The sequence below is a fragment of the Portunus trituberculatus genome, chromosome 42 (assembly GCF_017591435.1).
Source record: "Portunus trituberculatus isolate SZX2019 chromosome 42, ASM1759143v1, whole genome shotgun sequence".
In the NCBI taxonomy this organism is placed as follows: domain Eukaryota; kingdom Metazoa; phylum Arthropoda; class Malacostraca; order Decapoda; family Portunidae; genus Portunus; species Portunus trituberculatus.
In genome coordinates, this window is record NC_059296.1 from 16,019,307 (window position 1) to 16,034,010 (window position 14,704).

A 14,704-nucleotide genomic window follows, 5' to 3' on the forward strand; every position below is an offset into this window, starting at 1 on the left:
GTGAGGAAATACCTGTTGGCGGTGACAGACACGTTCATCCACCACAACCAGTACCGTTAGTGGTGGTGGTGGTGGTGGTGGTGGTGGTGGTGGTGGTGATAGTGGGAGTGATTGTTGTTGTTATTTCTATGATTATTATTGTTGCAATTTTGTAATGTTATTATAATTTATTGTTTTTTGTTGGTGTTTTTATCATTGTTATTACTATTATTGTTATTATAATTACCATTGTTGTATTTATAATTACAATAATAATAATAATAATAATAATTATTATTATTATTATTATTATTATTATTATTATTATTATTATCATTATTGTTATTATTATTATTATCAATATTGTATTATTATTATTATTATTATTATTATTATTATTATTATTATTATTACTATTATTATTTTTTTTTTATCATTTGTTGTTGTTTTGTTGTTTTTATCATTAACGTTATTTTTTTGTCTGTCTTCATTATTGTTTTTTTTTTTTTTACAGTCATCATACAAAACTATTATCTGGAGAAATATCACGATTTTAGTGTAATTTTCTTCATGTAAAGTTTCTTTTTGTTAATTTTAAATAAAGATAATGAAAATATAAGACACGTCAACAGAGTAATCAATGCTTAGCTCTCAGTACCAATGTTGCGTAGTCACGAGTGAAATTAAATCTAAACAATGTTCGTTATAAGACTTAATTTATTGATTGACTCAAAAGTAGTCATGCTCTGAACCCATTGACTCAATTATACGTATTACTGTGTGTGTGTGTGTGTGTGTGTGTGTGTGTGTGTGTGTGTGTGTGTGTGTGTGTGTGTGTGTGTGTGTGTATGTATATATATATATATATATATATATATATATATATATATATATATATATATATATATATATATATATATATATATACATATATGCGTGTGTGTGTAACATATGATGTTATCTTTTTAATTGGGGACGTTTCCCTTCAAGTCAGGAAGGTCACAGGGCTGCCATGACCTACACCTGACCTGTGCGGGTGACCTGACCCTTTACCTGCCTTGCTGCTCCCATGACCCAGGTTACTGGAGTCACCCAGACTTGGCACGCACACGCCCTCACTCTCCCTCACCCCTTCCACCCCAGAGCTGCCACACCCACCCGCTGTCATGTTGTGCTGAGGGCCGCATCACTCCCCTCCCTCCACCCTGACCCGCCGCTCACCCCGCGCCGCCTCACCTCTCACCTCCCCCGTCAGGAGTGCTTGAAGCCTGAATCATAAAACTTAATTTATACGCGGTGTATTTCAAGACGGGCACACCGGGGAAAGACTGGGAAGAAAGTAAACACGGCGGGAGTTAGGCACGGCGGGAAATTCTTAACCGGGATAACCCTTTGACGGCGAGCTAAGTGTGTACTAAGGATTACATTCAAGCACACTGATGAAACGGGAATACAGAAACCAATCTCGCTACCTACACGCCTCGACACTTGCCGCATCACGAACCTTGCTTGCCATTATAAGAAACACGACCTTGAGACCTGGACTAACTTGAACTTTCTAAGCCTCCCTTCCACTCGTCAGGGAGGTCGTGCCACGGAATCCCTTTACATAATCCTTTCCCTTCCTTACACGTGGTGACCTGAGATGACCTGGGATTCTTCACTTCAACGTGACCCCCCTCAGTCTGGACAGCCAATTACAACCTAAGTAATGTATGGCCTCGCTGAGACGCCAGACTGGAGAGAAAGGCTCACGAAACATATGGGCCAGAAGAGCGAAGGAGCGGGGAAGGAGGAATGGAGGATGTCAACAGTGTACGAACGAGTCTTCTTATGTCAGAGGAAGAAAGAAAATATGTAGAGTGATAGGAATGGGAAGAATTATAGATGGTCTCCTTAAATAAGAATAATGGAAGTCAAGGTTTACGAAATGAAGGATAAATACATGATGGTGATGACAAAAAGATGCATAAATAGTAAAAGAAAGTTGAAATAGAAGAGGGCAGCAGGAGAGAAGTCACAGAAAAGCATCGTATAACAAATAGATAACAATATCCAAACCGGAATGAACGAAATAAACAAAAATAAGCACAAGAAAATGGCACAAACATACCAATAATAAATACTCGAAGAAGAGAAAAAAAAAAAAGAAGACAAGGAAGAACACGCTAAGGAAAAGCATCAGAAAAATACTCAAGGAGAAAACGAATAATATAAATGAAACAATGCAGAAGCTGAGAATGAAACTAGGAAGGAAGAGAAAGGCGAGAAACGAAGGAGCCGAAGCCAACTGAGCTGAGGCAACACCTGAGCCTTTTGAGGATGACTGATGTACTGCCTGCATGAGTCTGGCCACCCTCCCTTCCACCCCTCACCTTCCCTCCCCCCTTCCCCTTCCTTCCCCTCGCCTTGCTCTTCTTCTCCCCTCCTCCTCCTCCTCATCCTCTTGCATCCCTTCTCTTCCTTCCTCTTTTATTACCTCGCCCTCCCTTTCCTGCCTCCTTTCCTTTTATCTCCTCTTCTTCTTGCTCTCCTCTCCACACCTCCCCTCGTCTGCCTCATCTCTTTGCTGCCTTTCTCTCTCTCTCTCTCTCTCTCTCTCTCTCTCTCTCTCTCTCTCTCTCTCTCTCTCTCTCTCTCTCTCTCTCTCTCTCTCTCTCTCTCTCTCTCTCTTTCTCTTCATTCACGTCCCCTCTGCCTTCCTTCACTCATCTTTCTTATTCCCTCTCTCTTTCTCATCACCTGCTCTGTCTCCTGTCTCTCTCTCTCTCTCTCTCTCTCTCTCTCTCTCTCTCTCTCTCTCTCTCTCTCTCTCTCTCTCTCTCTCTCTCTCTCTCTCTCTCTGTCCTTCTTTACCTTATCTCTCTTATTTTTTCTCTTCCTCTTATCTTCTGCTTCGTCTGGCTGTTCTCTTTCAGTCTCCCCCATCTCCTCTCCTCCGCCATCTTTCACTTCCCCCCTTGTCTCTTTTCCTCTTTCCTCTCACTCCCTTCTCGTCTTCTTCTCTACTTCCCTACTTCCGCTTAGCTACCTCCTCTCTTATTTCCTCTTCCACCTCTCTTACCCTCCTTCCCTACTTCCTCTTATCTTCTCTCCTTCCCTCTCTCTCTTCTATTGTCGCACCTTCCCTCGCCTGCCTCCTGTCCATTTCTCTTCCTTTTCCCTCATCTTCCTACCCTTTCCCTTCTCTTACCTTTCCTCTCTCTCCTCTGCTGCTTCCTTCCCCTGCTCCTGTAACACCTCCTTCTTCCTCCCTCATGTCATCTTTCTCCAGCGTCCCCTTACCCTCGGCCTCTTAACTTGGTGAAAATAATTCCGTCCCCGAAACGTGTCTTCTGGAAACATGATCAAGAAAAGAAATACCTCTTGGTGGTGAAAATAAGCGAGCTCTAAAATGTTATGTGTCATTGTACGTACGTGCCTCCTTCCTTGTGTGTGTGTGTGTGTGTGTCTCTGTCTTATATTAGGATTCTTTTTTTCTGTGTGTGTAGGTTCGTACTTATGTTCAGGTTTAGCTGCTTTGCATGTCGGCCGTGTTGTTTTAGCTTACAAGGCAGACATCTTCATTATTTTCAGAAGAGTAACGCTGGCACTCCCGCGGCGCCGCGATGCATGCGGCGCTGGGTCTGGATGCGGGTGATTGGGGAAATATAAATATGAATTGTTGTTTAATGTTTTTGCCGTGTGTGTGTGTGTGTGTGTGTGTGTGTGTGTGTGTGAGAGAGAGAGAGAGAGAGAGAGAGAGATCCTCAAGGGTTACCGTTAGTTCTACTGACATCAAAACTTTATAATTAAGTATTTTGTGGGAGAAATTCGACATTGCATTAATTGCTGCACGAACTACTGCGCTGTCTTCATTCCGGTAACATCACTCTGTCATGCCCTTCCTCCTACCTTATGTTGTATGCTATTGGATATTCCTGAGTCTCCCAAGTACAAGGCAGAATTAAACAAAAAGCATCTGGTATCTAACATAGCCGTCTATCTCCTCCTCTCATGGACTTCCTCTGTGTTCTTTGTCCCTCACTCCATCGCATCCACCTCCTCCTTCCCGTCCCTCCCCGCCTGCCACACACCCTCACCTTTGGCCCCTCAGTCACCTGGTTTCCACTTTGTCACCAGTTTGAAGCATTCCTCTGGTGGTCTCCCTCTCAGGTGTTGGATGTCCCACTTGTGGTTGGTTAATTAAGGCAGACAGGCATCACTCTTGAGGCTGAGTGTGTTGGAGGTGTATGTGTCTGAGGGGCGAGGGCGAGAGCTGAGTTAGAGGTGGCGGAGCAGTGATGTTAAATAAATCGTGTTAGTTTTGGTGTTTTTATTCGGAAGATTTATATATATTTGAACATTTGAGTAACCATCTACAACCGAAGTGCAATCTTACTCTTTTAGAACAAAAACTTAACATTGTTTTTTTGGGGGGCGGAGAGGGATAAGATAGGGCTTTTAACTCGCTTTTCATTTACTTTTATTTTGAAACACTAGGCCAATCTCCCTATCGCTCAAACTCAAATCATATCAAGTTTTATGCGGATGAATCACTCACACACCAGCTTTACTCTTTTCACAGGCTTTTCTCCACCTAACCAGTATATTATCTTACTCGTGTGCCCAACAAGCTCTAGAATCACATTTCACTCCAGCATCCCAGTGATCGTCTGTCGTGTTCTCCTGTATATAAGGATCGTCTTGTCAGCCTCGTATCCGCTACTCTCTCCTGGTATCCACTCCAGTACATATGAAATTTCATTTTTTTTTTTTTTTTTATATCCTCATCAAGAGTATTTCACATCCATCTCGTCCAGTCTTCTTTATTTTATGCAAGTAGGTTTCAGGTGTTGAACTGCTCGGCTAGTGCCTAAAATGTTAAGAGTTCGTTTCTGACTCACCTAGATTACTCACTAGAGGAGATGGTGCTTTCTCACACTGCTAACTGGATCCCTATATTCTCTCCTGCGGCCTCCCTTCACCAGACTTTCTATTCATTCTCACCCTAATCTTGCCCACCTCACGGATTTAAGAGTATACCAATATTTTTATTCTTTGCCTGTTTCTGTTTCCTCTCCTTAAAATCGGATGTGTTTCTAAAGAGGACCATCAAGGAAGATTTGAACTATATGAGAACACTTTTTTTTTCGCCTCTGTTAGTTCTTTAAGGATCGCAGTTTGAGCGAACTTTTTCTTCTTCCTTCTTTTGTGCCCTTCGTTAGTCTCCTTGAAACGTAAAAGATATATAACTGAATAGAAAATCATCTCTCTCTCTCTCTCTCTCTCTCTCTCTCTCTCTCTCTCTCTCTCTCTCTCTCTCTCTCTCTCTCTCTCTCTCTCTCTCTCTCTCTCTCTCTCTCTCTCTCCTGCATTGAAATCTGTTACGAAATTAGTATCTCCAAAGCAGAAGAGTTATTGACATGAGAGAGTAAGAAAAGCTAGACTAAGATGGCGTGGACACGGAGAGAGGAGGTCGACTCGGTAAGAAAGGCGTGAAGATAATAAGAGCGGAGAAAGTGGAAGTGCAGGCAACGTTTGCATAAGATGGAGTTGAGGAGCTCTGAGGAGAATATTACCAGTGGATACAAGATGATAGAGAGACACAGACGAGACAGATAGACAAGATGGGAAATACTAGGAATAGATGTGGCAGATATGATTGATAAATAGAATATGAGATGACTGGATAGACGAATATATCTTTTACTCATCTCCTCTATTACATTCTTAAACTCATTATTCTTTACATGCTCCACTTTGTTTTTATATTCCTGAAGCTTTCTGAGTCAATTTCACCAGCCTGCAATTAAGCTTTACTCATCTTCCTCCCTCCCTCCTTCCTCGGTATATCTCCTCCCTCCTTCCCTCCCACATGATATATTTCTTGGAGGTCAGCAAATTGGATGAAGGGTAGCGGGAAGGCGAGGTCAGGCTGGGTCAAGGAGGAGGCTGGGAGAGGGAGAAATGGAGAGAGGGAAGGGAAGTTGGGAGGAGGAGGGGCAAGGATTGGGATAAGGAGGTGGGAGGGGTATCACGCGTATCCGACCCTGATTTACGACTTGTCAACAATGAACCGGAACTACGAGACGCATTTCGGAGCTTCGTCTGGCCACCCATCTCCTCTCTACCCTCCTCCCCCTCTAGTCCTCCCTCCTCCTCTTCCTCCTCCCAAGGTGTGATGTACCGCCGCTTCGTGTCTTCCTTTTTTTCTTCACGCTGTAACTCTTCATTCTCTTCGCTTAACGTTACATTGTTTATCTCCTCTTCTCTCTGGGCCGTAACGTGAGCTAGAGGACCCGCTGCTGTGGCCATGCTGGGGCTCGGGGTTTGTGGTCTTGGCGAGAAATGTAGTGAGTTTATTTCTTTCCTTTCTTCTAATTTGCGTTAACGGAGGCTGGAAGAGTGAAGGAATGGTGTAGGGAAAGTATGGAGGGATGGTATATTGGCGTTGTTGGTACGGCATTTGGGCTTACTCGTGTCATGGATTGGGGGGACAAATAGTGAGTATTTTTTTTCTTTCTTATAAATCACGTACCAAAAGCTAGGAGAGCTAAAGAAGGGTGTAGGGAAGGCGTGGATGGATGGTAGGTCTTGTGTACGTTGCATCTTGGATTGTTTCTGTCGTGGATCTAGTTAGTTACTTCTGAGGACAATATTTTGTGCACTTCTACGCCAAACTTGACTTCTTTCTCAAGACTTCAGTTGAAATGAGACGAGTTTTGAAGGATTTTTTCCTTATAAATCTAATAACATGTAACCAAGATTTCTACATTATTAAGAGAAAAGAAACTCTTGAAAATCATGTTAATCGTCTGTATATCCGTTAAAAATAATCCTAGAGAAGGAAAAGAGCGCTTCAGAATACGGGCTTGTCTTTCTGCCAGATTGTGGTGTCGGTTTGAGATGACTATGACTGGGACTTATACATTTTGAACTCTCTTAACTACTATGTTTGAATATTACATATATGATTAGTAGAGTTCCGGTGATGTGTTATCTATTGATTAGAAACTTTGTTAAAATGCCATCAATAGAAAATTGAAAGCACTTGAAACTACGATAACTGAGACGAATTTAATTGATATAGGACGTAGAAACGTTTGAGAATACGTACTTATCTATCAGTGACAGAGAGAGAGAGAGAGAGAGAGAGAGAGAGAGAGAGAGACGGACGTTGATCCCAGTGTGAGTAACGAAATCTTTACGTAACTCTAAGATAAAAAGAATCAGGGTACGGAAGGAGAAACTGTCTCGCTTTCATCTCTACTCAGCGATACTTTAATGCCGGAAGGTGTGTTTGGGACTGTGTGACTTAAGAGAAACAATCACGAGGCATGATTTGGAGGGATGCGGATAATTTTACACTATTGAGAAAATATACGAACATCAGATTCAGCTGTCATGAATCCTCCTCGTTGTTTATTTTTGTATTCCTTCGAGAAAATGCGGGAAATGTAGAGTTGACAAGAAATAAGTGAGTGAAAATATAATCTATAGATTGAAAATATAAGAGAAAGAGTGCGCATCTAGCGGAACATTCTGAGGAAGCATATAGCAGGATTTCGTGTGCAGTAATGAAGAATATTGAACGCTTACTGGTAATCACAGCTTTTGTCGCAAGTTTCATTTTATTTATTTCTTTTGTATTTTGTGTGCCACTGTTACTCCAATTATTAAACGAAATACGTGCACTGCATCTATTTAAGTACAATGGAGAAGGGCAAGCGACTAACTACTTTTTCATATGTGTATTTTCACCTTTATTTAATCAGCCTCACGAATTATATTTATGGACCTTTCACAAGCTACAGACATTAATCATGTATATATGTGTATATTTTCAGCAATAACATAAAGTAGCATCTGTATTATTTTTGTTTGTCTTCTATAGAACCTTTCAAATGGCAGAATAACTAATGATATTTTAGCATTACCTTAAATCAATTACTTTTCTTTTTCAGTATTTATTGCTTGTATTGTTACATTGCTCCTTCTCGAAATATGGGACAAAATTAATTAAACGCCAAACTATATCAACGTGTTCTTAAGCTTCTGAAAGTAAGAAAAATTGAAGTAATGTAATTCATAAATATGTGTATGTATGAGTGTATGATGCATGCATGTATTTAAGTTTCAATAAAACATAATGACCAATTACGTCAATAAAAAGCAAACTGAACATCGAAAAAGAAAGTTACAGATTAAACAACACTAGCAATACCACCACCACCACCACCACCACCACCACCACCACCACCACAACAACAACAACAACAACAACAACAACAAGAGCAGAAACAACAGCAGCAAGAGGAAGACTAGCCAGATCAACACATGACAACCCTTTCAATACGTTTCTCAGCTCCTTTGTATCATTATCTCTGCCCTTTTTCCCGTCACTGTGGTTTGTTTGTGTGTCTGTTTGCTTACATCCCGTCATCGGACAAAGGCGAATCCTAATCCGTCTCTCTTGAAAGCTAGTCGAACGCGGACCCAAACAAAGAGTCGTGGAGGGGTGGAGGTGGAGGTGGAGGTGGAGGAGTGGAGGGGTGCTTACCTGAGGCGTCTGATTAGGGTAATTCAGGTGTGTTGGGTTATTATTGCTCTTTCCTCCACAGGTCGCTTCTTCTTTTCCTCCCCTACTCTCACCTCTTGCTTCTTTTTCTTCTCCTCCGTCTACTACTTCTTCTCCATCGTCATACTCTTTTCTCTTCTTCTTCTTCTTCTTCTTCTTCTTCTTCTTCTTCTTCTTCTTCTTCTTCTTCTTCTTCTTCTTCTTCTTCTTCTTCTTCTTCTTCTTCTTCTTCTTCTTCTTCTTCTTCTTCCCTGCTTCTCACATTCCTTCGTTTTCACTTTTATTTTTTCATATTCGTGTCTTCTTTTTTCTCTCTTTTTTGTACTCTCTTTTCTCATTTCTTTAGTCCTCATCAAGGTCTCCATCATTACCTCACTCTCTCCCCTTTTCCCTCCTTTTCACTTCCCTCCTGCAGTGCCTCTCTCTCTCTCTCTCTCTCTCTCTCTCTCTCTCTCTCTCTCTCTCTCTCTCTCTCTCTCTCTCTCTCTCTCTCTCTCTCTCTCTCTCTCTCTCTCTCTCTCTCTCTCTCTCTCTCTCTTCTCTCTCTCTCTCTCTCTCCTCCTCCTCTTCTTCCTCTTCCTCCTTTTCCTCCACCTGCGTTTCGTCCTCCGTCGGTGCCTCTTTGTTGCGGAGGAATAGCGAAGAGAAGCAGGTGTTCTTCTCTTCCTATAATTATATTCTACTTAAAAATGCATTACTCTGTATTGTGTTGTTCGCAGTCCTGATGAAATGGCAGTAAGGCGTCTTGCTATTGTCGCGGCGCAGGTTGTGGTGGCGCTGATGGTGATGGTCCCTGTGTTGGTGGCGACGGTGGTGGTGGTGGTGGTGGAGCGTTGACCACGTGGAAAAAATATGCATGCTCTCCTTACCAGGTTCCTTCCTCCACTTTTTTCTCTCCTTTCTTCCCTCCTTGTCTTCTCAGTATATTTCTTTCCTTCCTCCAGAACTCACGTTTTCCTTCTTCGATAATTTACTTACATAGTTATTTTCCTGTGCTTCGTTTCCTTCTCTTTCCGCGCTTGCTTTCCACCTCCTGGCCTCGCCCTTTCCTGCTCCTTCTCGCTCACCTGTTTCCTCCACAAGTGCCTTGCTGCATACAAGGAAAAAGGAACAATGCCCTGCAGCACGCCAGGTGAGCGAGGAGCATACACGGCCTTGACGGGAAATGGTTCTTGAGAATTAATTACTCCCTTCAGACAAGCTCAGATACACACAGACTGACAAGAATACAGCTTCAATTTATCTAATGAACAAAAAAAAAAAAAAAACGGAAGAAAATTGTGACATGAAAAGTTAACATCATAAGCATGCATTTGATTATCAATTATCTATATATATACATGCATTCTATTGCACCGTATATATATATATATATATATATATATATATATATATATATATATATATATATATATATATATATATATATATATATATATATATATATATATATATATATATATATATATATATATATATATATATATATATATATATATATATATATATATATATATATATATATATATATATATATATATATATATATATATATATATATATATATATATATATATATATATATATATATATATATATATATATATATATATATATATATATATATATATATATATATATATATATATATATATATATATATATATATATATAAACATGTTTTCCGGACTCATTAAATCCGGCCTTCTTCCCTAAAAAAAGGATTAAGCATGAGTCGAGTACTCCTCTGCGTCCTTCACCGGTACTCCTCATGCTTGGCCGCACCCTTCCTGCTCCTCAGGCCTCCTCGGCGCCCCTCACAGCCTCACATGGGCACAACTGAACCCTGAGACCCACTTTAAGACCGTTAATTTTCAGGAACCGAATTTTGCTTGCCCATGAAACCTTCGCCTCGATTTCTCCCTTACTTTTTTTCATTTTTTCTATAAAATCTTTGGACCTTTTATCTTCACAAACCGAAATCATATACTTGATGTGTGTGTGTGTGTGTGTGTGTGTGTGTGTGTGTGTGTGTGTGTGTGTGTGTGTGTGTGTGTGTGTGTGTGTGTGTGTGTGTGTGTGTGTGTGTGTGTGTGTGTGTGTGTGTGTGTGTGTGTGTGTGTGTGTGTGTGTGTGTGTGTGTGTGTGTGTGTGTGTGTGTGTGTGTGTGTGTGTGTGTGTGTGTGTGTGTGTGTGTGTGTGTGTGTGTGTGTGTGTGTGTGTGTGTGTGTGTGTGTGTGTGTGTGTGTGTGTGTGTGTGTGTGTGTGTGTGTGTGTGTGTGTGTGTGTGTGTGTGTGTGTGGTGTGTGTGTGTGTGTGTGTGTGTATATATATATATATATATATATATATATATATATATATATATATATATATATACGTGCGTGAGCGGGCGTCTGCTGTCCTCAGTCCTGGCATCCCTCACTCGGCAGTTCAGTCACTTTTCTGCTGTAAATCAAAATAAAATTACTCGTCCTCTTATGAGTGATTGTCCTTCCCATAACCCTCATCTCTACCCTCCTCCTCCTCCTCCTCCTCCTCCTCCTCCTCCTCCTCTTCCTTAACACCCTCAGGAAGAAAACACAAAGAAAACACTCCTTTAACCCTATTTTTTTACACGTGCACTTAACAACATCAGTCACTCTCTCTCTTCCTCTCTCTAGCTTACCCCTTTTTTTTCTCTCTCTCTTGTTATTATTTTCCCACCTTGCATCCTGTTGTATAAAAAGCATCCTGGACCCATCATGGCCCAATGGGTACTCTAAGAGGGATGGACACCTGCTCCTTGTGATTAACCTCGTAGCCTCGAATTTTGGCGGGTTTCACTTAACGTTTTTACGTCAATAGATTCAAGTTTGCCTGTCACGCTCACGGTACACCTTTCTGAGGAGCAATGCATGGCCGGAAATTGTTCAGGTATTACCGATATGAACCCACTTCCGTCACCGCCCCTTTCGCGCTGTCTCTCTCTCTCTCTCTCTCTCTCTCTCTCTCTCTCTCTCTCTCTCTCTCTCTCTCTCTCTCTCTCTCTCTCTCTCTCTCTCTCTCTCTCTCTCTCTCTCTCTCTCTCTCTCTGGGGTACAGTAGCTTTTCCATTGTTCTTTTTTTATGTACAGTTTTTCTTTTGTGTGTATTTATTTTGCCTTTTTATTTATTTTTTTTTCGCATATGAGTCCATCCTCTCCTTCCTTGCGCTATCCTTGCACTGATCCGTAATTGTTTTTTTCTTTTTTTCTGTAGTCTACCAATTCTTCGTTTCGTTTTCTTTCTACTTTTCCTGACCTTTTTTTCTTTGTATTTATTTTCTTTTGAATTATCTTTGTTATTCTTTTTTTTTTTTTTTTTTTTTTTAGAGAGAGAGAGAGAGAGAGAGAGAGAGAGAGAGAGAGAGAGAGAAAGTCATAAGGGCAGAAAGGCAAAAATGCAAAATATCTCAGCCGCTGCACATTATGACGCCCCAAACTGAAATATTTCGCAGACGTGACGCAGCGCAGCGCAACGCTTCATCCCTTACAACGGAGAAACACGGCGAAAGCTTAACGGAACCTCATCGCAACGCAGGGGAGACAACACGTCCTGAGAAACTTAGAGCGCAACGTTTATCAAAGCAGCGCATAAACCATTGTCACCACCACCACCATCATCGCCTCGCCTCCTGCTCCTTCTGCTCCTCCTCTCGCTGCTGGTGTTGCGTGTGCTCGAGGTGTGATGACAGCCAAGTGCAAGCGAGGCAGGAAGGAAGCAGTGAAGCACACCCCAGGCAGGACAGGTGCACCTTGCTGAGTCATCGGTCAAGTCACTATCGTTTGACACTTAATGACTGTGTGTGTTTCGGAAAGGACGGCCGGAGGAGGAAGAACACGAAGAGGAGGAGGAAGAGAAGAAATATTTTGTAGTTAGGGATATGAAAAGAAACACATTTAGAAGAAATGTAAAAAGAAAAACAATGATATTTAAAAGAAATACTGTGATATTTAAAAGAAATGCATGTCATTAAAAGGAAATCATGGCACATTTGTGGAAAATTACAGGAACTATCAAACCGAACGTTTTATTAAAAATAAATATTCCACAACGAAAAATCTGAGCTAGGAAGAATAGAAACTTGAAGAAGGAAATGGATGAAAAGAAAGAGTTAGAGGAGGAGGAGGAGGAGGAGGAGGATACAGGTGCCTCATAATAACGGGAAATTACCCAGCACACAAGAGCCACACCGGCCTCCACGTCGTCTGTAAGATCCACTGAGTCACTGCAGCACCAAGAGATCGTCGTCCCCACAGCCTCGCCTCGCCGCGCCCCACTCGCCTCTTGCCGCTAGCTGACACAAAATAATTACGCATGACAAGGAGAGATTCGCCCGCGGTTGATATCCGTCTCTATAAGGAGGATAATTATAGAGGTGGCAGCCTATAATCTGCGTCTCTAACGTCTTGGTTTGACCCCACAAGCACCTGAGATCTGGCGTAGGTGAATCTATCAGGCACACCCACACTGCACACCGCCTGACGGGGAGGTGTGGGTGCGAGGGGCGTGAAATGAGGCTCTGAAGGCTATCATTACTGTTAAAAGGGAAATGTCATAAGATATTAGCAATTTCTTCTCAGCAGGAAACTCATTACCGGGTGTCCTGTCGAGGCGTAGCGAGGCGCGGAGGTCGGTCTGGCTGCTAGCGGGGGAACTGTACTGACGGTGCGGATTGAAATGTTGACTGATCCTCGAGAGATTTGTTTGTTTACCTCGACACGCCCACCTGGTTCTTCCCTCTCAGCCCGCGCCTTGCCCTCCCACAACAACATGTAGCGGTAAACTTCACCCGGTCTCTCCTTGATGAATGTCTCACTCGACACGTCGCTGTTCATCAGAGTGTGTCGAGTGTTGGTTTTCCCAGACGGTTCTCCTCTGATCGATTTTAATTTCACTCTACTTCGTGATATTGTTAAACAACTACCAGGTTTTTGGTTAGTGAAACTTTCCACTAGTTATGATAAAGTGAATCCGCAACTTTGTGACAATGCAATAATTAGAAAGTGTGTGGCGCCTTTAATAGCTCGACGACTCTTTCTTATAGTCTTGGTGGGAACGGACGTATATATACTGTTATGCTTCAAAAAACAAGTGAAAGTGACACATCGCACAAGGGTCGAGTTAGCCAACACAGCGGCAGCCTTGGGAGGAGCGAGGGCGTGTTTAGGTCACACCCGCAGCGTCACGTCCTCGTCTGTAGTGGAGCGAGGGCAGGCTGTGTTTTGCTGATCCGCTCCCCACCACGTCGATCTCGAGGATGGGGCGGCAAGGGAAAGAGCCACTCTGGGGAGGCATCGCTCACGGCCTCTCATTATCCCTAAACCTTCTTCTTCTTCTGTTCCTCCTCCTCCTCCTCCTCCTCCTCCTCCTCCTCCTCCTCCTCCTCAGTCACCCTTCCCATATTTCTCCATCCCCCCCTCTACTCACAAAACGCGTCCTCATATTCCACACTTCAAGTCTCCCTCACTTTTCCCTCACTTACCGTGCCTTCCCATTTACCTCTCCACTCTCCCGTCCACACTCCGTCCCTCCCTCGACTCAGGTTCCCTCAAGCCTCCCCTCGTGATCCCCGCGATAAGTGCTCGGGCTCGGCCGCCGATAACGTGTCATAAGTCGGAATTTATCGCCTCACCCGCGGTACAAATCACGTGTTCCATGTCGCCGGGTTATTTTTTCCGGATATATAAATTCGGCATTAATAATCGGCACCGGCGTGTGTTGTGGCCGCGTTACGCAGCCTCGCCTGTATTTAGGACACATCGAGGTAATGTCCCCGACCGCCACAACGGCATTCGCGGGCGACATTACTCACGGCGGAGGCGGCGCTGTGTCTAATTAGGCTGCCTCCAGACGACTTTGGTTCGTTGGTTCGAATCATTTTTCCTGGATCATTTTCGACCCTTCTACCTGTCCGTCTGTCTGCCTTTCGGTCTGTCTGCCTGTCTATGTCTGTCATTCTCCTGATTTTTCATCCTTCCATCTTCCCCTACCTCCCAACAGTCCCCTCCCTACTCGTGTCTCCATATCTGGTCATCCCGGGCGTGTGTAAATTTGAGAGAAAAAGGTAAAGGAAGGAGAAATTATGGTCTGTTCCGAGACGTGAGACTGGACGTGAGGGAAGGGTGTGTGTCCCCTCTTGAA